At 31.6% G+C, this 25,954-nt stretch overlaps 1 protein-coding gene across 1 annotated transcript in view; it reads left to right on the forward strand.

The window, feature by feature from the left end:
• Positions 1-1,014: 1,014 nt before the first annotated feature.
• Positions 1,015-25,954, forward strand: part of LOC125069363 (hormone receptor 4) — an 81,294-nt gene continuing 56,354 nt past the window's right edge. Inside the window, exons 1-2 of the mRNA XM_047678849.1 lie at positions 1,015-1,231; positions 3,361-3,445. The gene's annotated coding sequence lies outside the window, so the exon portion shown is untranslated. The remainder of the gene's footprint in view (positions 1,232-3,360; positions 3,446-25,954) is intronic.

A 25,954-nucleotide genomic window follows, 5' to 3' on the forward strand; every position in this document is an offset into this window, starting at 1 on the left:
TCATAACTGCGGTAGATAGCTGTTGACAACTCATCGCTGACCACTTACCATCCCATTTGCGCAACGACATATCAACTACTTATAAAAAAAAAAAAATTAAGTGATCCGGTTTTCCTAAAACTTTTCTTAATAGAGGTTAAATTGTATAATTACTGCAAAGCTAAGTATGACAAGACATCATGTTACAACTATGCCGACTAATAAAGTTTACTATGTGTGATTCTTACACTTTCTTGTATTTCCCGACAATCCAATAAATTTCTAGATAGTTCTGTCTTAACTTCTAAGCCTTACTTTCATTAAGCAATTGCTAATTTTCAATTATCGGGTTCGACTCAGCGATAGCGAATAGATTTATAGTTTAAATACTTATATATTAGTTTACTATTGGAATCGTGATTGTTTGTAACAATAGAAAGCCCACTGAAGGTAGGGTTTCTAATACCGAAGAAAATCTAACAAGAGGCGCAACTGCCTTGCAAAGTGAGCTTGCTTATTCTGCGGCACTTTCACTGTCGACCATTACCAATGACCGGAGACGTGTGTTATTATGTTATTCGTGCTCTTATTTATAACCTAAAATACTTCTAAGCATACATTGTGAGCTTCTTTATATAAATTGCTTATAATTTTCAATTATTTAATATTATTTAACCGATCAGACCTTAATCCCCACTCGCTTGAATACAATATTGCATTGTATACACACGTGGTTTATATTGACGTTCGATGCATTGTCTCAATAAATGAAAAGGTCAAAGACACTTACGATTCGCGGAGATGGAACTGTGGAAAGGTGCAATGAAGAACAGAACCTGTTGAGAGCATGAGTCACGGGTCCGGGGGAGCACGTGTGGCTGGTTCGCGTGAGGAAAGCGGCCCTCGAGGGTCCGATTCCCGGCGGAACGGTCCCGGAGGAACGATCCAGGCGGGGTGGTGCGGCAGTGTGTCGGTCAGTCACCGCTCCGCCGGCGCGCCGTGCGCTCGCTGCTGTCCCCTGCGCCGCACGTCCGTATTGTTCCGATCCGACACCTCCATGTGTATACACCGGTTCGAAGGCACGTCCCTCGGATGAACTGACGTGTTCCTGATTTTCATGGTGATACGTTTTTCAGTGGATTGTGAACGTTTATGTGTACGATAGTGAAGAGTGACTTACTAACGAGGATTGTTGTTTTGAAGGATCCGGTCTGTTTTACTGCTGAGGATCTCGCCTCTTTAAATACTTCAGGTTGGAAAAATTGAGTTTGATAAAAAAGAATAATTTCCAATAGTTTAAATTATTAAAGTTCAATTAATAGTAGTTTAAGTGTTTTAAATGATCATTACGTGTGCTTTTTGAGATGTTATGCTTTGAATTGTAAATTAAAAATTAGGATATAAATGAAAAAAAAAATATTTAGGCATCACTGAAACAATAAAAAGAAGCCTCTTAAATTTTGCCGAAGCCACGTATAAATATCAAACGAAGTTCAGGTTAAACTTTGTCATTTTTCTCTGCAGCGAATAATTTATTTTATACTTTTGTTTCTTGTTGATTGTTGTAAGTTTTAACAATATGATTTTTCTTTGAAATGTTTATGACTTTGTTTTTTTATGAATCGCTTACAAAAGTAACTTTTTTTTATTACATTTTTTGAAAACTCTAAATCATAGAATAATGGGAAGAATGAAATGATTATTGCGATTATGATTGTGATTGAGGAATAATTTGAATATAATATTATCTGTGCTATACAATATGAATTAAAAAAAAAAGAATGACATTTAGATAACAAACTATCGCACACTTTATACATATTACAGTCCCTACAAAAAATTCTCAATCTAAATAAGCTCTGATAAAAGTAAGAAAGATGAAATGCATCGTTGCATAAGACACGACGGAGAAAACTTGAAACTGGAATTATATATAGCCGATATGGTTAGTTAGATTAGATTATTAATAACGAGTTCCTTGCTTAATTGATTTTGCGATGGACAAAAATATTTAACCAAATTTATTTTGTTTAATTTAAATTTTAATTAACAGATGTCAGTCTTTGTATTCGATTTTATGAACAATGTTAAAATTTAGTTGATTTATTGAGTATGGATGGTTATATAATAAAATAGAGCTGTTTACCTTATAATTAAAATATATAGATATATATTTAATTTTTAAGTAAAATATGATTTCAAACTTGCTTACTACATTACTAGTACTCAGCTTTATTATTATTAATGCTCCCCATAGGTGGGCTACGGCCACATTTCCGTTTGAGGAGAAGGTTTTGGGGCTTCTTACACCATCTTCCATTTTGGGTTGATCCTATGTGGTTGATTTTCATCCTATAAGTAGGTTTTCTGTCGACGTTTTCGATAAATTCCGGTTCTATCTTGGGTGTCACATTTTTATAGAAGTTTACTTTATAATTAGAAATTTATAAATCTCAAATGTACAAGGATTTTATACCATTCTAAATTAGTAATATAGAAGAAGTAAAACTATTTTTCAATTATACCACTTTACCTAAACACAAACAGAGGGTGCGGATACAACTCTCTTAATTACATATGAATGAATATTGTTGTACTTATTTCATGTAATATTATATAATATTAACAATTTTTTATTTTGAGGATATTTTGAATTAAATTGTTTCAAATGTATTCGAGCCAGGTTCAATAGGTATATGTGAACTTCCCATATTAAATGTTGCGTGCAATTTCGTATCACAAAAGGAAAATGGTATTTATTTTTAATCGTTTGATTTATTTCAAATTTACTCTTTAAGTACTTCAATTGGTAGTTATTTTTGTTTATGTATATGTTATGATTAGCGCGCCATCTTATTTTGACTTTATCAAGAAATTTTTTACGCTAGTGTCAACAGCAATCGTTTACAAATCCGAATGAGATCAATGGCATAAGAACGCGTACGAGATAAACGAAGATACATTTATTTTTATATATGAGATAACAGTGTAACGAGATCGTTAATATATCTTAAAAATATTTGGAATTTTATAATTTATTGATTAAGGTCTATTAATCATTTGTAACAATTGTATGTTTTTTGAAAAAAGAATAACTTTCAAATCTATGTATAATATCATACAGTTCATTCATTAATCTTGTATATAAAAATGCATGTTAGTATATATTTTTATTTTGATATATACTTATGTATTTGTTCATGGAAGGTTTTGTCTAGTTTGTTTGCTGTAACTCGCCACTAGATAGAGCTGCAGCGCTTTAACTTCTATGCAGTTCATCTGATCGACACTTGATATATGTACATATATATACAAGCATCACTAACTCTGCTGAGTTTTTCTAGTATAATAACTCAAATAATTTTGTTACTCTTTTCACAGGCGCGAGATCACCTTGCCTTCGCTTCCCTCCTGTAGAGATGAAGGAAAAAGGTTGAACAGATACATACGGTCTACAAATAAAAATGTAAGTTGCTTAAACTAGTATTAGTTAATATTACGCGTCAGCAAAATGCGACTGCTCATGTTATGTTATGGTTAAGTTTTTTAAAAATCACAATACCGAAATAAAAAATCAACAGGAATATGTAATGATTTAAACTTTGTTTGTATTATCGTGTCAATGTATTAGTCTCAAAACACTGCTCTCATATAAATAAGTACGTTTTAAAAATAGTTCTAAAACTAAGTTCAAAGAAACGTATACACTTAGGCCGCTGTCAGAAGTAATTATGACAAATTTTTAGGCAACAAGTATGTTGACACCCGCCCCCTCGTATCGCAGCACACAGGCCATTACCCTGCGTAATCTATATTAAAATACGTGGAAACCCATACATACATTGACTCATCACCACCAAAATTTCGAACTCTGGAAAATTTTCTCTTCAATCTCGTTTTACGTTCAAGGGGTTAGCGGCCTAATGAGAAAAATCAGAATATGCAATAACGGACGATGATTAATGAGAAAATATCGAATAAATAATCAAATATACCATAGTATTAATAATTATACAACCATCGTTTAACATCAAATAGTCTAACACAGTGAGTTTTCTTATAACTGCACTTATAACTTATGATAAAAATTACAGAAACAATTTTGAAGAAGCTTTAGATTTTAAAGATTATTATATAAGTATAATGAAATCACATCCGCTTAAAACTACAAGTTTTCACTAAACTTTAAAACCGTAATAGCACAATGTCCACATCATTAAGGCTACAGTTCTATTATTCTATACGTATCATTATTATTCAACACATATGGTGTGCAAAAGTGAAATGTGCTCATTGATGTAATTGCGTGCTCTCGTTTTAGATATTATTTGAGCTATAAATGAGCTTTAAACAAAATGATTCCGTGAAACGCATTAGTTACGTAGCTCACTAGTTTGCGGACCATTGTGTCCTATTTACAGTAGCGATACAGGGGAAAATCGCTTGTTGCTCGCATCGTAAAGTATTGTAGCGGGAATAATGCACTGGCGGCAGTAGTTTACGAGGTCTTTCACCCACATTATATAGGTCAGTTAGATTAGCAACGTTCTCTGTAGCCACAACTAACGAACTTATGGCTTTTAAACTATTTTTCACTCGCGTCTCGCGTTCACGCTGGAAATTATCGGAGAATTGTCCGATCGATTAAATCGTGGCCTGCACTTGTTCTTGCATCGAGCGAGGAAGCATTGAAAATAATCACTTTCGGAATACTAAACCTGATTGCCCCTCGCAAGGGTCTTTTAATACTTAGTGATATATTTATGGTATAAATCTAAACTAAATCACACTTGTATTTTATATTGATACTGTTTCACTTAATTTGTTCCAATAATAATAAATACTTTAAAAATAACAGTATATTCAAAGAAATGCCAGAATTAGTAGGTTAACGATTTCCTTGCGCGGTAATCTCTAAGGTCTCGCGGCCTCAATACTGCAAGTATTGTTATGTTATCGTAATATTGTGTTATTTTAATTTACGGCTTTCATGCGCTACATCTAGAACATTATTTTCCTGTTTTTCTGTTATAAATTTCCTTCAAACTTAAACGTCATTAAACTTCAAGTTATAATGAAGTTAAACTTTGATGACTTTGTATACTTTACTATTACTAATTATAATGTTTATATGACTTGCATGCAGTTTATATAAATAAGCATTTTTTGTTCGGATGCTCAAACTTTGTATTTTTATTTAATAAATATTTTACTTTTGTATTCATTTTTGAAGTAGAGTCAATTATGTCCTTTCCGTTGATAATTTGGCCACAATTATGTCTACGAAAGTAATATTTATTGTAAATTAAAAAAAAAAATGAAGTGTAATAAATTATATGGGAGCATACATTTGTTTGACTAAATATGTATTGCGTAGTATTCTTAATTAAAAAGAAAAGGTCATAAGTTAGTTGTCAATTTAACAGGTCACAATCAGTAAAGCAGTTCTATAAGAATAACCTCAAATGTCAAATGTCAGAAAGTGTTATGCGATATCATATATTTTTTTAAATTCGAATATTAAAAAAATTGCGAATGAGTTGTCTATTCACCTGTACTTTTTAAAAAACGAATGATTGGAAATTGAAAGATTCGTAAAAACTGAATTTTTATTTATTGAAAATGAGTGCATAGTAATTATTTCCGTAAGATAATGACTGAAGGATTATTTATTAAAATAATTGTAAGGTAATGTTATTTTTTTTAATTCTAATTTTACCTATACGTAAAAAGTAGCTCTTAATGATTGATGATTTTTCTATATTAAATGCCGCTTCTTTCGTGTTTTTTACATTACAAGATGTAAAATTCATTGAATTATACATTCCTGCTTTTTTTTCATAAAATTAAAAGAATTTACAAAAATGTTTATGAAATAGTGTTGGTATCAAAACATTTGAAAGAATGAAAATAATTTACTGAGTCCAAGAAAAGCACAAAAATTGTCGTTTAAATTGTATACATTTACATATTTTATACATTTAAAAGGTATGTTGTAGATTTGTGTCCAAAGAATTTATAGTAGAAAATGTCCGCAAAGACCAGACTAGGCCCGCCCCAGTTTCGGGGGTCACCGCCCGATCGTGAACTCTGCACTGTTCGATCGTCGCCATATTTTTCCTGGCCTTTCCGGAATTCAGCTGAAAACAATAACGTTGCAATGCCCGTATCACAACACTGCTTACTCAAGCGTAACAAAGAATGTTGATGTATGTTTTAGTATCAATCTAAATATCTAAACTCGTTAGGAATTCGACCTCAATTATATATAAGAATGTTTTAATAAAACAGCGTAGAAGATTCAGATATCTATGTGTTCATTGTCTTATAAAATAATATTTAAATTGTAATAGTAATTAGCCGAAATTTTAATTATTTTAGATTGTTATGAAAATTGAGCAAAGGATTATAGATCATTCTTGACAATAAATAACGACTAAAGAAGTTCTATTCAAGTTGCTTACGTTAGCTTCTAAACATCGGTATTTATTCTGCGATATCATAATTAAGGTTAACTCTAGCAGATTGTGAAAATATCATCCGAATGAATTGCAAAAACCGTTACGATGAAAAGGTTAAAAAGACGCTAATGATTTAATTCTAAAGGCCCGGCCACCCGGTTGCGGGTGAAGCGAGTCCACGCCGTGGAGTCAATGTCCGTGAATGGTATATGGGTCAACTAAAGGCGCCTTCGCGTCTGTATTGTGCTTTAGCAAATCACTTAAAATTTCATAGACTACTTTTTAAACTGGTATCGCATTCAGGAGTTTTGCGTTCATTCTTTCACCATTCTAGAAGTTTATTGCCGTAACCGGTATATCACAATAACAATAGTTTATAATAAACGTGAAAGGGGTAAAAATATCTTATGCAAATCGAATTTATTTCACCGGGTTAGCATGTAGTAGCGACAGTGACGAGTATTGTTATAGAAGACAGGACCGACATTCGATACAAGCGCTTGTTCCATGCGGCTTGATAGCCGATGGACTCACGGCTGCTAATTAAGGCTGCCTTGATGTTACTTCCTCTACTCTTCCTTCGACAGGCAATATATCCTTATTTAAATGCAGCTGCTACGCATCACGGAGCAGCGAATACTTAACCTCATTAGTTGGTTAACTGCATTATAAAGCGGCTACGTTAGATGAACCGTTCACTTTCGCGCTGGTGAAGTTAGAAAGGGTCGCGTTGATCTAGTCGGGTTATAGTGATGCATAGTGTGGTGGGCTGCTGCGCACGGGCAAAAGGGAAAGTGTTCGCTTCCTGCTCGCACGCGGAAGCTATTAGTTGGTACTTATACGTAACTGCATTTCGCGACGAGGCATGGTCTGCGCCGCTCGCTCTGCTGCACTTACAACATCATCCGACGTAGACGCATTGTTTGTTGTATTAATACGATTATATGTATGTATTTTGTTGTATATGTATCATGTAGGTAATATCGAAATCAATATTTTTAAATAAGAGTACATGAGAATCGTTTCGACGTTCTCGAATTGCGTAATAAACAGACATAACACATGGCATTTGTGCATGTTTTTTGTACTATAATAGAATAAGCTACTACTGGTTTTTTTTTTTTTAACAATAAATTATAATTGAAGAAACGTGAATGACAGTACATGTGTTGCTCTTACTGATGCGGAAATGCTGTCACTAGACCGCGTTATAACCGTCTCTACGTACAACACGCTAAGTCGTAATACTTATTAATTACTTAACTTGACGTTCAGATCTTGCGATAGAAAACCCGGATACATCTTCAGTTTTACTTTCGGATGACGTTAATTTCTCTCGCCGTGTGTTGTTGAGTAGAGTCAACCAGTGCTTTGTTTAGTTTATTATCAAGTATTTTTGTGAATTTTTAATTCAAAAATAGCTTACTTTTTTTAACGGAAAGTATGTTTATTATTTTCGTTAATTCGATTTGGACCAAAAAACACTAAAAACGACGATAACATTTAATATATGATAGATTAACCTTTAGTTAAGATAATTTAGACTTTAAACATCAGGGATTTTGGCAGAGGATTCTAATTCTAAATCGAATAGACAACTCTAGTGATAGGTTTTGAATATTTCATTAGCCTGCATGTTTTGTAAATAGGTAAAAGAAGTAACTTTGCACAATCCGCCATCTTGTTACATATCAGCACGATTTAATTTTTAAATAAAGAAGCATTTTACTTGATAAAATATAATAGTTTTCATAGGTAAATAAAAAAACAGATTTCTAATTTTAATACAATGGGTACATGGACCATCAAATGGGCCACTAAATTGGGAACTAAGTTCACTCATCCTTCGAAGTGGAACCCAACAATACTAAGTATTATTTTTTGGTAGAAGTTGGTTTTATGATGATTGGATGGTAACTAACCAGAAGAGCTTACACATAGCCCTAACACCAGATAAATAAATATAGATAGGTTAGGGAAAAAATTCATATAGATTTGTTGTTGTTTGTTTGCCTTACCAATATGTGAATAAATAATTAAATGCAAGTTTTTCTCTTCAAACATCTGTAATTTGACACTCTCACGAAGAAGACAAAACGTTTTGTAATAAACTGTATAAGACGTTTATTATTAAGGGTGTATGTAGATTGTAGTTATTAAGAGTACCGTCTAGCGGTACCGAGGATCAACTCTTCCGTATTTGATGCACTTTCTCCGCCTTTTCGAAATCACGTAGCAAGACTAGAGGTCAAGATTTCACCTGAACTTGACATTTGATAATATATGCAGATAATTACAACCAACGACGATGCTTTTTGAGAAAGTAGTAAATTATTTTTTTCACGAACGTGAACTTCCACATGAACGCATCTTATAACTTACTGTAAATTATATACAGCGTATTCGTTAAATGATTATTATATTTCGTGTAAATTAATAAGATAAATATTAATATACTTATCAATGGGATAAGCTAAGGATATATGGGTTAAACACACGATGGATGATTTAACATTGGCGTCAGATTAAAAAAATATGGACGAATTTAACTTTATATTATATTGATGTTCAAAATAAAGGTGATATAAGTGACATATAACTGTATTTAAAGTACTGTATTATTAACTACTCTTACGTTAATCTATATACTCATAAGACTGACCACTCAATGATAATGTAACAGAATTTATTGCAAGCTGTCAGTATACAGCTTTTGATTTTTTTAGAATTTGAGTTCGACAAAAAATTTAATATTTCATTGTACATATGGTTTCGAATCAAAACTCTGAGAAAATATAAATCTAATTTTCATAAAATAATCGTAAGTTATTGTAAATTTATTATTTTATTTACTAATTTCAATTTATGAATTTTATAATTAATTATTAATATGATTAAATCTACTAAATATACATTTTAATTGAATTATTTATTGAAGCTATAACAGTTAATTGCTAATCTTCGACAAATTTTTTTCTTTTAATTTATTATTTTTGTCCTAAATTAAAGTCAATAAATTTTATGCAAATTTATCACTTAACAATGAAGGCAATTAAACATCTGAATATTTGCCAAAGTTCTGAATTAAATTTAATTTTAAATAAATTATAATTGAAATCACAAATAAATATGTCAAAAATTGATAATCTTTGCACTAATTTATAATAATTTTAAGTCTTCGTTATCTTCAGGATCCTTAAACACGTAATTGCAGTAAAGCGATATATTAAACGTAACTTCCTGCTTGTTGATCATTGCGTTCATATCAGGTACAATGCGGATATCGTCAGCGCGGCTTCCTTAGATAGAACATATAAACCTCAACAACTTATAATACTAAAGGATTTTTGCATTTAGTTTAAGACAGATACAGCATTTATAAAAAAATAACCTATTTTGTATCAAAAAGTATACATAGCATTTGAACTGTCGAAATTGTCACAGAGTATAAAATCACCGGGAATTTATTTCATTTGATTATGGAAATCCATTAAAATTTTTAAACATCTCAGAAATTTCTTCCAAAGTCCGGTTTGTTTACTCACATTTCTAACAAGAACTTGTTAACTAAAACAAACAACGCCAATATTATAAATACAAAAGACAGTTTATTTGTTCTGCGTTTACGCTTCAATACTTAAAGACATTCAATACTTCCACTCGTTGTGTTCAGCACACGAAGGTTTAAAACATGGAGACGGTCGTAACATTTATCTACATGCAGCTCGAATTCCACAAATGGAAACTCGCTGACGTGGCTACCTACTAAAAATATTTCAGATCTGTTTAGAATAAAAGTTATACTGAAAGATTAAACAGTATACACAGGTTCAAGCGAATAACATTGTAAATATAGGTTCTAAATTACAAGCACTTAGTGTATTGAGTTTCTATTACAGCCATGATGCGAAACCTTAAAGACATAATCACAGTCTCATTACGCTGGCGGGATAAAGTGGATTTCGTTGAGAAATGTACCAGTGTACCTGGCTTAACAAAGTAACATTTAGATCCTATAGACGTTTAGTTAGCCCAGAACTGCACTACTTGTACTCCAGGTTTTATGTTAGTCGTATAAAACAATTTTTTTTAGTATATTTTTAGGCATATATTTTTGAAATATATTTTCGGCAGCAATTTAAGTAAAGCTAGATTAAAAACACGAGGACAGCATCGTGTTCTTTTGTTGAATTGTGGCGTAACTATGAGTATCTCTTAATATATTATATTTTAAGAATGTATGTCCAAATTTAATTGAGTAGTAATGTTTTCTGCTAAAAGGCTAATCTTAAAAATTTGTCAATATCTGCTTGTTATGTATTCAAATATTGTTGTGACGTTTTGCATTAAAAAGGAGATAAAGACGTAAATTTTATATTAATGTTAACATTACATGTTTAAACAATATAAATGAATAAATCAGAAGTTTAGTTACATACACAAATAAATACTTTGAATGTTGCTATTAAACGCAACTTTCCCTCGGTAGTTCTGAAAAAGTTATGTGCTATGTAGCGTTGCGATATTTACGCCACAATACGTACCAAAAATAACAACGGCACGACAGCAACAAAATAACACATTAATCAAACCAAAAAGTTGAATACGGAAAATAGTTCGCTTTTATATATTCGTGCTATTTCTAGTTGAAACGCTTGAATTGTTTTTTTTTTTTGATAAGTATATAGATAATATAAAAAAGAAACGGCAATAAATAAAATAAAAAACATGTAGTGAGCACGTCGTTATGATTTCTTGTCACTATCTTAAGCCTATTTTAGCTTAGTTGGAACATTTTTCGTTGGCTTAAAATGCACGGCGCGTCTCTACCACCGTGCGACTAAGCTTCATTTGTGTCTTTTAGAATATATTGTGGTACCTTCTGTTTAACTTGGTTATTTTTTATTACTTTATGTAATATTTAGTGATTAATTATTATTATATAAATAGTTCGATAGTAAGGGATATAAAGCTTAACAGTTAAGCTGTTAATAAAATTTTCCAATATTTTCATTGTCTATATAACGTATTAGCAATAAATATTGCTTTAAGCAATTGCATGGATCGATTGATTATTATTTATAACAGATGTTCTAAGTATTTTTTAACAAAAATCTATTTCTAAAATTCATGTGTGACGTTAAAAGTAAGCGTCTCTTTATGTTAGTCCTAAAAAAGATGCTCATTGATGCCCTAACATTACAAGTCGTCAAATCATTCTCGTGATGTGACGTCTAGTTACGAATCTTAAAAAAGTCTACGTAAGCGGTTCAATGCCTCGGTGACGCGTTGCGACGCCAGGTGTACGACTTCCTTCCACGATTTTGGCAATATATGAACTGAAGAATTATTGTACAAGAACAATCTCGAAAATAGACAGAAATAATAAAATATTATACATCTTATATTAATTCAATACTATATTTGAAACACTGATTTGGTATAACGTATTATTTGACATATCACAATTGATTTTGACATAAAATGTTAATTTTCTTTCTAATAAAATCTAAGTTGTTAACATCGTTCAGATGCCTTATTTAATTAATCTTTGTTTAATCTTGTTTTTTTTTTATTATTTTTTATAATAAATTCAGATATGGTATACTTTTATGGTTTTACAATTTTCACACATTTAAGTAATTACCAATGCATAGAATTATTGAAAAATCTACGACAGTTAATTGGATACATTTATAAAGCTATAATTATACGACTTTTTTGTGAAACATGGAGTTGCGACTTATTAACAGGGCCTGACTCTTTCATTTCACTGAAGAAAACGTATCCGTAGCGTGACTTATATAAGCTGTCAACTATTCCGAACATCATATATTAAAACCTTTCCATGTTTATTTTATAATTGTATAATGTTTCGCTGTCTTTTTCAATAAAAATGTACTTAACAGAGTTATTTCAATATGTTTTCTGTTACCCACTGAATCAACGAAATTTAAGACGGCCATTAAATGCTTGAGCTAATGATCTCCTGATTTCTCTGCTTTTATATTACGCATTTAACTTCTACCGTATTGCACAATAAACGCCAGTCAAACAATGACGCGACGGCCCATCGCAAACAACGTAGGAAGCTTCATGTACTTATATACTATGTTATTTGTTTTGCTGTACGTTTATTGATTTATGACAGACAAATTTAATTTCGACGTCCAATAATCGCACAATGCTTTTGACCGAACGCACTGATGATTCCATATGAACGCGTCCAATGACGCGGAAAGGAAAGCTGGAAATATTCAAATATGAAACATAAATAAAAATCGACTCGAGAAATGCACTCGAATAAAAATAATTGACTCAAAACATTGCATTATGCATACTTTTGAATAAATTAGCGGTACGAAAACATCAATTGGTTCGTATAAAGGTAATAGTGTGGAACGTGGTGCGCAATGTCCGCTAGAGTGAGACGGGTATATGTCTGTAAGCTCCGCAGCCGTGCTAAGGACGGTCGTTGGCCCCACGGTCGGCCGCGAGTGAACTCCGAATCGTGTGCGTTTATTTACTGCGCGCTGTTCTCCGCGATGTTCCGTAGATTAATTCGGAGATTCATCTTCCGTGATTAGTATTAATCGATAAACTAGTGTGATTCCAGTTTCACAGGTATGTTATCACTTATTTTTAATTGTATTCATATCTTACTTTATGTCAAGGTCGATTAGCACTCGATCTTCAGTCAAGTATGAGACATGTACATTGTACAGTTTAAATCTTTTTTAATAATATGTTATGATAATATTGTCAAATATTATGTTTGTTACCGTCGCTTCGGCATCAATGTTACTTTATTTATTTTCGCATATTTGTAATTTATTAAATTGATTTATTAAAGATGAGCAGAATTATTATTTATTTATTAATAATATTTCAAGAAAATGTTGTAATATGTTAACGATATATTTAACATATTGACGACTACTTCATTACATAAGCTAAGCAAAGTCGAGTCAATTTTAACTAATCCAACTAATGAATCTATATTTAAACCTCTTTACCTCATATTAAATTGGTATTTACGGAAATACTGTGAATAAACTTAACATAAAACATAAGTGAATAAATGATTTTATAACAAAATAAAATATTGTTAATTAAATTAAATCAATTATAGACAATGTAAAATACGTTCATAGATGTACAGGGTCTTTGATCTTCGTATATGAGTCGATCCGTGATATCATTTTGATACTCAACTAAAAATAACACTTACTCATTTTGCTATAGAATATTATTTTATAAAACTTTAAGAAAGTGTACTGACAGACATTGGTATTTTTATATATTTATCTTCTTGCACTGTTCACACAGAAGTGACCTGTTCGTACGTTTATTTTTAAATAATTTCAAGAACTACTACTTCTATTTCTATAGCTTTAATACGTTCTTAATGATAAAGTCCTTAATATACTAAAAGGTTCTTATGCAAGAAACCTGACAAATGAATATCAATTAACAACAAATGTTCTATTCCTTAATAATCTTATAGAAATCAGAACTGATACTGAATTTAATTTTTAAACTTCAGCCAATTTATTTAGTACGAACGCAATGGAATATCTTTTTAATTATCAAATCGGGTGTTTTTATTCGGAAATACCTCAGATCTGAGAAGAATCGAAACGAATCAGAGGGATATTGTTAACCTACGATCGAAATGATTGAAATTCGACGATTGATATTGTTGAAAATTCGATAAAACATGTGTGATATTTTTTAATTTTCTTAATAAGAGCACTAAAGCGCGTCAGCAAATAAAAACAGAAAAATCGGTTGACAAACAGGAGAAAAGGTACTCAACTGTACTGTCCTCTCTATCTATCGTTACTGTTTCAGTTCAACCTTACAATTGATTTAAATATATTTTTATTTAAAACTGCCTAGGGGTATTCGTATTCGGGGTATTCTTTCACTCCCGTGTTTTTTATTATCTTATAAATAGGTAATTTAATATTTTGGCTCATTGACTCTTTGTTTCATATAAAAGTTAAAGTACAGAAATAGATAAAGGTCGGTTATTGGTAAAACTCATATTTTTAAACGTATGTTTTCTCAACAATTAAATCTTGTTTCAGTTATTTGAAAAGACATTCGAAGTATAATATAACATCTTTAATATACAAATATAAAATTATTTTGTTACTATTATTTTATATTAGAAACAATGTCTAATAAAATTTCATTGTAGTTTTCTTGATATTGGTTCTTGGTAGGTTCTCTATTAGATAAAAAAAATACAAATCGGCTTAAATTTTCACTGTCAAAATTATGTACAGTCATAGTTTCGTGGGGTCTTCGACCTGCGCACGCGTTGGTAGTGTCAGTACATCCTTGGCCGTTATATGATTGTGATTTTTCATAACACGCCTCAATAGTGCACCGAGCGAGAGACAATAGACGGGCTTGTCAAACGAATTATGGTAAACTGTCGCTGCAATGACAGGATACAAAGAACTAACATTACTACAACTTGACATTAAATCTCTCAGATTATAAAAAGGCAGATGGAGCGCACGAAACATTATAGCGAAGCAACCAAAGAGAATACAGAATTCAAAGCGAATGGAAATTCCCGGTAGGGTGTGTCGTAATTAACAATTTAATTTAATACGTCAATACTTAATAATTAAAGTGACAACACTTTTGAGGTAAAAACAAAAAAACGCGTCGTAATGCGTTCGCTTTTGATTTATATTCGTTTTTGATGTTCACTATAATATTCCGCGTGCTCTATCCGCCTTTTGAGACTAAATGACATGAATATTTTAAAAAGTAATTAGTCATAATTTCGTTCTAAAGTACTTTGGTAAAATATTAATATATATAAGTAGGTTTTATGGTATTATTATATTCATTTAATTAATTATAAATTAAACAGAATATATGATACCTATTTCAATGGAAAAAAGTTCGAATATTCAAAAAAAATTATACATCTATTAGTTATGCTGAATCATAATGAACTAGCGTTTCTTGCAATGCAATCGTTGTTTAATAGGACATTTTCTATATGATAAAAGTGAACGTTCCTTAATTTGAAAATAAATGAAATCCAATTTGTTTTTACTTATACATATTAGTCGTCGTTGCAAATTACCAGTCGATAGTCACATCGATACTAAGAATCAATGTTTAAATAATAAAATTCACCCAATCAACATTCGCCATACAAAGTATAGCTCTCATTAACAAGTAAACAATGATTATCGACGCAGGCGCATGTAACGATAGAGGTGTCACGTAGTCACTGTACGATTGCGTTTGTTTACCGACCTTATCAATAACAATGGTCGACCGGTGGCACAGTGAATGCTTTGCTATTGCATGCTATTCAAAATTATGTTAGAGAATGTAATACAGAGTTCATAAATGCGTTCAATAATTGTCCCTATTTTAAAACATATAAATGTCACGTCACTATTGGTATTCATTGATATAGAATGTAACCTAATAATGTTAGCCATAGGATCAAAATGATAAAGAACTATTGATCATGTCCAAAAAATATTTGGTAATTTGATATCTTAAACGTTCGATTTCTCCGAAACAAAAACACATAACATTATAACGTGACAGTGTCCATCTCGAACATTCTTGGCAAATAGAAAAACTGAAAATAATTCTAAATTTAAAATTAGCTCGCAATATATTCGCGTCACACAGATAATTCTATTTTCGTTTCGGCACGGTGAATCGCATCGCATAGCGTATCCGCTGTAGTAATTACCTAGTTAGTGGGTTCAAGTTCGGGCGACAATGAACTTGGCCGGCCGTGACTCAACGCCGTCACGTTACGAAACCATAAACAGTGCATCTGCGAATATAACGATACACGACCCTCCGATATGCAACGGTTAATATGACGTAAGCAATACTTGGAATGCCATGACATCTCGCTGACATTTTTGGGCAGATTTTAAATTTAGAATTTATATTTATTGTATTAGCATCTACATTAATAGGATTACCAGATTGTGAAAGCAAACAAAATTACGGTTGATTTTTGACATTACTGTTAACAAAGTTTAGGGAATTTTGCTATTAGCTTACTAGCTCCATGTCCCTGTGGAAATATCTTAGTGCCACTGGCAATTTTCTCTTTAATAGAATGTCTGATGACATTGAATGTATGGATGTTAAAAACCGTTATATTTAAAAATAGCTTGTATAGCTTCCCATCTGTCGTCACTATTAAAAACCAAAGAAATATCTTTAACAAATTTATCAATTTTATTTGTATAGAAGGCTTACAGCTCTACTATACCTTCACGAAAAGGTAAATATAATCCATTTATAATTTATGATTAATTACTAAAATTTAATCCCGAAAAGTGTTAAAAAATTAGGTTAATAATAATCATATCAATTAAGACCAAAGATATACTATAATTAACCACAGATAAATAAGAGTACCATAAACTAAAAAAGAAATTTATTAATTACAAATTATTACACGCCGCCCTATAAACATCATTATTGTAACTGTCGATTGGTTTAAAAAATACATCATTAAACGAAAATTATTGTAAATAATACATTTAATTATTCGCGCAGAAAAACAAGGGTAAATGTCCCAATGGACGAAAATATGTTTCCTATTAATAAGACGGACCGCATTTTTCAGATGCAAAATTGGATGTAGTAGGGACAAACGTCGACGTATCTACAAGCTACAGTTTTTTTTCTGAATATAAAACCTTTTAACCTCGATAAATAAAATTTTAAAAAAGTTCGTTTTATCATATATCTTTAAAATATTTTATGTTCTGCTTGAAGTTAGGTAGATGTAAAGAGTTAAGTTTAAAAGTCATCACGATCGCTAAGACACGGCCGTGACATTGCACACGAAAGCGACACCATTTCGTGATGCCATTCGACTTCAAGGTCTGGTCTTAATCCTCAAACTTCAATGTCATTGGTAAATTTATTCGCTTTTCGTACCACAGAGCTGTCGTAACGAAGATTGCTATCTGCTTCGTCTACTCGAAAGTAGGTTTATTGGTGGGAACCTGAGAACAGGGACGAAGGAAATGGTACTTCGCATAGATAGTACATACACTTGTATTAATTGAAAAATATACAATAAACATTCAAAATATCACAATAAAAGTAAAAAAAGAAACAAACACTGATTTAAAAATGACTCTAATGATAATAATACCTATGGGTGAACATTAATTTTCACCCTTAATGGGTTAAAGTTAAAGTTAAATTTAATCATAAAGACAATATAATATCTATTATTATTTAAAAAATTAAAAAATAAAGTTCTAATAAATTCATCTTTGTCTTATTGTGATTTGAATAGAATTAATTAATAAAAGTTTAATGTTACAACTATAACATTTATAGAACTACAAGTAAGCCAGTCACAACTTTATTACTCTGCATAAATGAAACTAGACATGTCATTGTCTCATGGAATTTTCTGTTCTGCTTACTCTACTTTAAAGGTACAAACCAAGGTCACAAGAAATTGACATACGCCACTAATCTTAACCTTTAAATCTATACACGAAGCATTGTTTGATATTGTATTATATTCTACAATAAGAGTTATGGAATCTGTTTTGTGAAATTTAGGAAAATCTTCATGAGAAACTTGGACCCTGATATCCATCTAAATGTAGAGACTAATTCAACGGTAATGTGGTGTTATTTAATTAGCAATAATTAATAACATTCTCTTATTATTTAAACTATACATTCAATTGTCTGTTCTTTCAGTAATTAACAAACTATCATCTGCTCAGTTTAAAAGATTTGCAATTGACCAAAGACTATACTGATTTAAATCATTTTTTAATTTCAATTTAAGACGTTCGGTAGAAATCTGTTCGTAGTTCTAAGTATACTTAATATCTGAATCAGGCAGTATTTATTCAATAGGCAAATATTGTATGATCATTTTTGAAGCAGACGACCAGCCTGTTATTACACAATTACACTGTAGGATCTTACAATGCCAAAATTTTATATAAATTACACGGTGTCGGTGCCTTTACTATTGTATAACCGAATCTCCGAAGAAAGCCGAAGATCCCCGAAGGGATGACAAGCTGGCTGGTACTTTTCGTGGAACGCGGAAAACGTCTGCACATGTTGAAAATACGGATGGGCAATGACCCCGACCGCTTAGGGCGCCTAAATCTACAGCTGTTCTGAATCTAGCGCGGTGCATCGTGATGCGTTTATTTATATGCTGGTAAGTACGTCTATCTAGTAGATTACAGATACACTCCGTCTCTGCCTTTTATAAACACACTTTAATTTGTTTAGGGAATTGAATGCACGGTTATTGCTTCATACGGGGTTTTTGGAATAAACTCGTTCAATAGCTAGTTTAGCTAGATTGAATCTTTTGTAAAATAAGGTAAATTATTTTCGTTTCCTTTATTCATCGAGAGAATTTCGAACGCGAGGGAGGTGCATATTGTAAATTGTCAAAATTTGTATCAAATAGTTCAAATAATTAAAACACAGACTGAGAACGTGACAGTTAGTTGCACTTTTATGCCTTTTAATATACCTACGATCAACCTACGTAGCCCACGTAAATATCTGCCTCTTTGACTTGAGTATAAATAAGTAATAAATCAATACCTTCAAATTAATAGAGCTTTTTATCAAATTTCAATACAACGCGCTGTAATTAGCAAATAGTTATTACACCCACACAACTCAAAGTTAATTTTATGGTGACATATTAACGCAACATGCGCGCGTAAATTATTAGACGCTTATTTGCAACATTCTAGAAGATGTGAATATTCTTTATAAAATTATACTTTTTTATATTTCCTTTTGTAAATATATTTAAAAAAAAAACAGTTAATTCTGTTAAAATTTTATAACAATTATGTAATTTCTGTTAAGTGAAAAGTTAACACAACCTCATCGGTTCAAATCAACATCGTTACAAATGTATATAAAAATGTACATACAAGATTCTAGAATACCATAAATTACTAAACTTTGCTGTAAAATAAACTTTGGAAACTGAGATTACTTACAAATATTTTGATTGTTAATATTAAGAATCACATCATTACTTTTATATCAAGGAATAAAAATCATTAAACTTGCCGAGATGTGTTGAATTTTTTTAATTATATTTTTGCTAATGTATCATATGTAAAGACCACATGCTATGAATTATAAGTATTTCTCTTTTTTCGATTTCTAAAAGTTTTCGCAAAATAAATTACTTTGCCTTTGTTCAGAATAATTTTTGATACACGGAAAAAGTATTGGGACGTTTCTCGCCTAATCGCGTCCGGAGAAAGATTTATATCGCAAAATTTAAGGCCAATTAAAGTTGATGCAAGTTAAAATAAGCTCAAACAGACAGATGACAAATATATTTTAAAACGGTCCCGTAAAAACTTAATCTTTCATTGCCAAGAGTAAAATTAGGACGGTATCTCCGTTTCCGACCAGTACAGATGATCTCAAGAATGTAAAAAGTTATTATATGCATTTAAATTATTATACAACGTATTAAAGCTGAGCGACACATATTTACACATTTTTATATGTTGAAAAAAGTTCGAAATTTGAAAATTATCTTTTGTTAATTTCATTTTGCCAAATAAACGTAAATTCATCGTTTATGTGTGAATAAAACGATTCGGAGTTTCAACAGCTATGACATTGTTCTCTTAATTTACATCATTATTTTATTACCCGTAAACCGCATTCGTTAACGTCCTTTTGGACCACGTAATGAAAATAAACTAAATCGTAAAAGTTAAAATATTTTATCGGTGATTCTGAAATTTACACATGATTTTGCAAAGAAACATTTTACGTAAATATAAGTAGAATGCGTAAGTATAAATAAATTTCTTATACGTATAAATATGAATTGAATGCTCAACATTTATCAATATCTGATAGTAACTAGTTTTATTTTCACGGACTGTAAATTGATTATTAAGAGGAAACAATTATATACGTACGTATATATTTATATATGTATGTATTATTTCTAAATCATTGAATTAAAGTATAGAAAATTGATTTTTCAAGTCTTAAATTCAAATTTGATCTATGATACGTTTGTATATATTGTACAGTGTTGCTGCGATGTACTTGACATTAGTCATTCCTTTAAATTCAGAAATTGAGTGTTTCGTGACTTGTGCTTCTTTTTTTTAAATAAAAGAGCACACACTCCTTTATGCCTAATTTAATTTAAATTTGGAATGATTTGTGTTTTTGATTACGTCTGTTTTTTTAAATCACTTTATATGGATATTTTTCAATTTTTACATATATTTTAGTTAATATTGATAATTTATATATGGAATTTAATATGGCGGAAGTAGCAGTTTGTTAGTTGGCGTGGAAATTGGTTATGTAATATACTGCACCGTGTTATTGCCGTTACTAAATCTATATAATGACTTAAATAGCACTCGCTGAGGCAGTTTTTTAATTTTAATTATACCACTTATCATAAATATACAATCTGAGATGAGGTAAAATGTTAAAACATATTGATATGTATTTGTTTAAAATTTAAATATTTAGTAAGTTTATTACATAAAAGATCATGGAAATAATACTGTGTTAAGTCCGATTATAAATTATTAATTTTGAAGTATACAAGTATATCGTCATTTAAACAAAGAACCTTTAAAACATGCTTCAATTATATGTTTAAAGTTAATTATATCTACAAATAGAAATTCGGTAGGTCACACCGGAAAACGGAAGTTTTAAGCGGGTCGTCGAACCTTAGGCTGAGTCAATGTCAGCACGGTGCTCAGGTCCAAGATTCGGCAGAACGAGGGTGAGCCACAGGGTAGCAGGGTGCAACTGTCGCAGGGTAACGACCTGGCCGGGGTCGTCGCCCGGCGCCACGCGGCCGAGCGAACGAGTCAGCCGATTGATTGGAGCGGGACGACAATATAACTCGGAACCCTTATGAAACAACTACCCCCGAACCTAATAGAGGAAATAGCACCTTGTGTCGCTTCTGATAAGGTGTCATTTCGCTTGTCGTTATTTATTCCGATAGTGCCTTTGGCTTCGGTGGTAAAGAGGTCTAACGCACACTGCGGCGTTAAGGGAAGTAGTTTTGCTCAAAATATTGATTTTTCCGCGGGCCTCGCAACCGCGTGGCTAGTGTATGTATAAGGCTGTGACTGTGTGTGCGTGCGTGTCTATTTTGGGTGTAGCACGTGGTCGTAGTTGGTGCTTGTTGACATGCGTTTTTATTTTTATGGCGGCATGCTCGTTTAATTGCGTTACGTAATGTTTGGTTTGGATTTGTTATGATCAAGCTTCTTCATTTCGCTACACACATACAAGCTGACGATACATACACATCTTACTAGCAATAATGTACTATATAGTAACAGGAAATTGTTATGGCCATATGGTTAATCCACTTCAATGAGCCAAATAATTGTTAACAATTAGAATATTAAAGTAAAGTCAAAGGTAATAATAATATTGACAGAATAATTCTATTGTGTTTGTAATATAAATCTTTTAATATTGTGTTTTAACCCAAAACCGGGCGGAAAATTAATTCCTAATACGTATTATACCACAACTACATAAAACGGCTACCAACGCACACAGATCTGCAGGACCTTCGTACGCACACATTCGCACAGCCTTACCCTTGATTTTGCCTGCTCAAGGTCTCTACCCTCCGTCACCACTCGCTCCTTCCTCCTGGTTTCCGCATAAAGCTATCCCGTTCTAAAGTGCGGACAATGTCGAATTTCAACGATCAGGGACCGGGGTCGACGACCGGGACGACATACGTATTAGTAAATAAACATTGCTGTAGGTATTACATAATGAAAATCTATCGAATGTTTTGATCCTGTGCTTCAGAATATGGCGATTATAATTCGTGGATTGATCGGTTCATTTTCGAAACTTTTTTTTTTATAATTATTCGGATAGACGAGGAAATTTTGTCAGTAACGGTACATCTCCTAGAGTTCCTAGAGCGACATAATTTACAATACAAGTCCTTAGCCTAACTTATAACGATGAGAACTGTGAATTATTTTTATTGTTAGTTTTGATACTTGCCTATAAACTTACTCAAAATCTAATTTCCTCTGAATTCTATCAAAATTATTATTCTTATTTATTACATTATTACAAAATCTTTAATTACAATTAATTTTTTTATGTGAAACTTATTTAGGAACCAAATTAAAACGGCAGTCGTAAACATATATTTGAATATTTGTATTTGTGCATACAATATTGTTATACGAAATAACCATTAGTATTAAAATATTTAACAAAAAAAACTACATATTGATGAGGTAATCACATATTTTTAATATCGTAGTTTAAATATATATTCTATCTATTTTCATACTTAATTATTATATACCATAATTATAAAACACATACTTCATTACATACATAATTTACGTGTAAAATATTATTCATGGATTCGAACCCATACTTTGCATATTTCTTATTGGTTTTTTCGTTTTATTTTCATAAATATATTTGTTTCATGATATTAAAAATTATCATTAAAGATTTTATAAGTAATGTAGCTTTCAAATTTTAACTTAAACAGTTTAATAAAGTCTTCAGCTATTTATATTATTTTCATAATCATTATACTTAATTATATAAGTTCAAAAATGGATATATATGTAGATTGAAATAAAAATCCTTATATCATGATCAGATTTGCTTTCCAAATGCTGCATTACATGACTCAACTTTACAATTTGTCCATATAATAACAACAATACTGTGATCGCATAAGAAACAATGGCTTCCAAGAACCTACTTGACACCGGAGATTAGCTCCTGCCTCCATCTTAAACTGCACGCCATTGGATGCCTAAGCGAATATTCATTTCTCGAATAAAGTCTGTATATATTTTGCTTTTAATAAAAATGTATACATATTTTCACTTGAAATTACTACAATTAAAAAAATAACAAATATAATTACGGATATCACACCGAAAAAATGGACTGTATTTAAACGAAATAAACAAAAATTTGGTAAAAAAATTAAATCACAAGTAGATTTTTAAAGTAAGATGAAGTCTTGACAAGAGCTTGTTATTCCTACTCCGTGAAGCAATCAAAATTCAGCATCATTATCAAACAAAACATACTTAAGCTTGAGTGTCAGACCGGCATTTGATTATGTGATGGTTATTGGGGATGAGGGCCCGACCTACCCCACGACCTATGCCAACGCTGCAGCGATGCACCCCATCTAGATATCTAGACGTCTAGATAGATGTCTGGCGCACGCACACATAAAGCTCAAGCCGCGGGCGATACTCGCCTGTGTGCAATGTTTTCATACTTTACATGTGTGGGATTAATTGATAAAATTCCATGTTCGAGTACTGTTATATTTACATAAACACAATAAAGGTTTTTAATATACAAGTGTGATTAATTAATAACGAAAATATTTTTTATTCGAATTACTCATTATAGTTATTATTAATATCAGCAAGTAAAATGATAGCGATAAACACGAACACGCATAATCGATTTGCCATAAAAGGTGAACAAAATTAAAACAAACATATTAAACCTTTTATTAAAATCATATACATAATTAAAACGCACAAGTGTTAAATATATCAAAACATGCTCACAGCGTTAATCAATTCTGCTATCCATTAGCATATACCTCGACCTACCCCAACGAATCCGAACGTTGCACTCCGATCTAGACTCGGATGTGTGCCTACAGCCTAGCGCATCCACAAACACTAACGCACACAGAGGCGCGCTTACGTGAACTTCAATTATTATGCTGTGGGTTGGGGAGGTTCCGTTTCGTATATTGAAGGGTGCTTATATTGATAGATTTGTTAACGGTTCAGACGGAAGTTTACATACCAATATTTTGTATAGTTTTATTGCCAGTCTGGGCAAATGATGTCTTATTGTGGCGCTTCGAACCGTTTTTTATTGAGTTTACTCTATGAAACTGATTATTATTGACACTCAGATCTTCTTCAGTGTCTTCATCTTTATACATGCAATTCTTTTTGTTAATGATTTCTGATATTGCACGTGTAATATCAATGTTTTTTTTACGTCATCCTACTTCATGTCATATTTTGTAATACATTTCGTATCTTTAAGAACTTCGAAAATAATTCGCATAAATTATAAATTCATATCCGCGGTCCGTTTTGTGGTTATTGGTGTATAATTAATACGTCACAACATCGATAGTACACTATTAAAAGCTGCGGTTTTATTGAAAGCTTATTGAATTGATAACTCTGATATAATCGAACGCAGACATCAAAGTGTCGTTAATTTGTTGTGCATAATTCGTTTTAAATTAATTATGTATAAATAACGCTTCTTATAATATACATAAGTAGCAGCTTTTTCCGATTCCCGCTTGGCTTCGATTCTGTTAAACGTGACTTTAAAAGGAAGATTTGAAAACTTAACGCAGTACACGCAACGAAGCTCCTATACATTTCCTTCCGTTTTTATTTAATACTTCGCTCCTATTGGCCATAGCGTTATTTTGAATAGCCTTCCTCTATAAATGGACTATCTAACAATTTTTATCAAATCAGACCCGTAGTTACTCAAATTAGTGCCTTCAAGCAAATGAACAAAGCTTTTCAGCCTTTTAATATATTTATAGATTATACAATTATGTTTTTTTTTTCTATAATTGCAATATAAATATTATATACATTATATTTAATCATTCCACTGTCTTCTTAAAATATCGTTTTTTTTTTCTAATCTTGTCTAAGTATATTGTTTTCTCAGTAGTGATGAAATAAATAACATTTTTCAGAATTGTTCATGAATAAAATCATCTATCTATAAATAAAAGTTGTATTTTTCGAAGTCGAAGAAATAGAATGATAAATCTAAAAACTTCTAGGATTGCAATTTGCTCACCACTTACACTGAATAATGTTATGACTTTAAAACATGACGAACAGTATTTTGTTTGAGTTTATTTTATATTGTGAAGTATGATTTATGGAGAACACTTAAATATATATGGGAATAAGCTATTTCGCATGAAAAATATATGATTTGCCAAGAGGTATCCGTTTTTTTTTTATTATTACGAGGGAATCCTCTTTACGTATATCGGCCACCGTGCCCGATCTAAAGGGTGACTAGGTACGCGGGAGATATTATAGTGAGCAAATGTGTGGGCAAACACAGGTGCGTCCTTTATTCCTTCACACTCATCATCTGATGGGGTGGCAAATTCGGCACGGCCGGAAAGAGTTCAGGCGCAGTTTTTATGTGCTTAACGAGAGAGACACGTACCTCACGTGTCTATCAACTCTCAAATTCCAGAGTCCGGGCTGCTACGTATATCTTTCGAAAGCCCAAATAACTTGATATCGGCACGACTTGAGACTTAAACCTCAAGATCTCAGAATATATAATGTATATATAACATAATTTGCTTTTATTTTATGAATTAAAAAAAACCTTTGATGGTCTTGCTACTCTATTACATGTTAATATTT

This window comes from Vanessa atalanta, chromosome 2 (genome assembly GCF_905147765.1).
Source record: "Vanessa atalanta chromosome 2, ilVanAtal1.2, whole genome shotgun sequence".
Taxonomy (NCBI): domain Eukaryota; kingdom Metazoa; phylum Arthropoda; class Insecta; order Lepidoptera; family Nymphalidae; genus Vanessa; species Vanessa atalanta.